This window comes from Pinus tabuliformis, chromosome 5_2 (genome assembly GCF_031772625.1).
Source record: "Pinus tabuliformis cultivar Carrire ecotype Pingquan chromosome 5_2, CPIR1, whole genome shotgun sequence".
Lineage (NCBI taxonomy): Eukaryota > Viridiplantae > Streptophyta > Pinopsida > Pinales > Pinaceae > Pinus > Pinus tabuliformis.
This window is the reverse complement of record NC_142306.1, coordinates 703,863,991-703,865,243: the sequence shown is the minus strand read 5'-3', so window position 1 is coordinate 703,865,243 and position 1,253 is coordinate 703,863,991.

Genomic DNA, 1,253 nt, shown 5'->3' with positions numbered 1-1,253 from the left:
CATTCATCTATTATTCTGGGACTAACATAGCTCAAACTAGCACTTGGATAAATTAAAATTGAAACAGGAAGATCAGATATTTTCCCTTCAAGCTCCACCATTGAAGGTTGATAGTCTGCCTGATGATCTTCCAATGCTGCATTCATTCGAGGTACGTTTCGGGCTACATCACCCATAGTAGAAGCTTCATGAATATTTGCAACGGGTTCTGCTCTTCCTCTATGAGGATAGTTCTTGTAGTAATGGGGTTCCCTGCAACCCTAACACTGTAACGACGGTCAGGGCACTTGACTGGTTTCCACTTTACTTGATGCTTCACTTTGTCTTACATCACTCAAAGGTTTGTACTTTTGTTGGCTTTGATTAACAGGTGCAGTTTGTGTCTTATTTCCTGAGAACTTGGTTCCCGGGTTCCTCATATTCTTGTTATTTGTAAAGTTTTTTTGTCCCTTCCTACTTGGCCAACTCTTCTGCACTTCACCTTTCTGTTTCATTTGCTGATAGCATATCCGAGCTTTTTGGACTACTTCGTCCATTGTTTTTGGATTGTCAAATTCTAGTCTTTCCTTCATGAAAGCATGCAAGCTGCTAACAAAACGCTGGACTTTAGCCTTTTCGTCTTAGATATAAGGAACGTACCTTAGTAGTGATGTGAATCTTATTATGAATTCATCCATTGTTTGTTGTCCTAATTTCAAATCATGGAACTCCTATGCTTTATCATCATAGAATCGTTTCGTCAGATATCTATCCTTAAAAAAAATTTGAAATTGTTCCCAGGTGACCTCTTGCTCATTGATCTCCTTGACTGTTTTAATCTCCTCCCACCACAGGGTGGCCTTGCCTTGCAACTGATAAATTGCTAGTCTTGCTCTCAAATTTTCATCATATTCATATATATCTGAAAATATTTATTCATGTTAATAAGCCATGCCTCCGCTGCTTCCTTTGTTTCACCATTATAGTTTGGTGGCTTAATATTCTTGAATTCTCCCTGAAGTTCTGTTTTCTGTCTTTTTAATCCCTTTTTGTTGGAACCATTATCTGATTCCTCCTCGTTATCATTTTGTCCCCCTTCTGATTCCTGATTTTTTTTTACTTTTTACGTGTTTCTGTCCCATTTTCCTCTCCTTGACTAAGGTCTGGATTTCTCTGGTTCTGTTTATCGAATAAACTTTTCATAATTTTCTCTTGTTCCAAATGGAGTCTCTCATTGTCCACTCGCAGGTTCTGCATTTCTGTCCTCAACTATT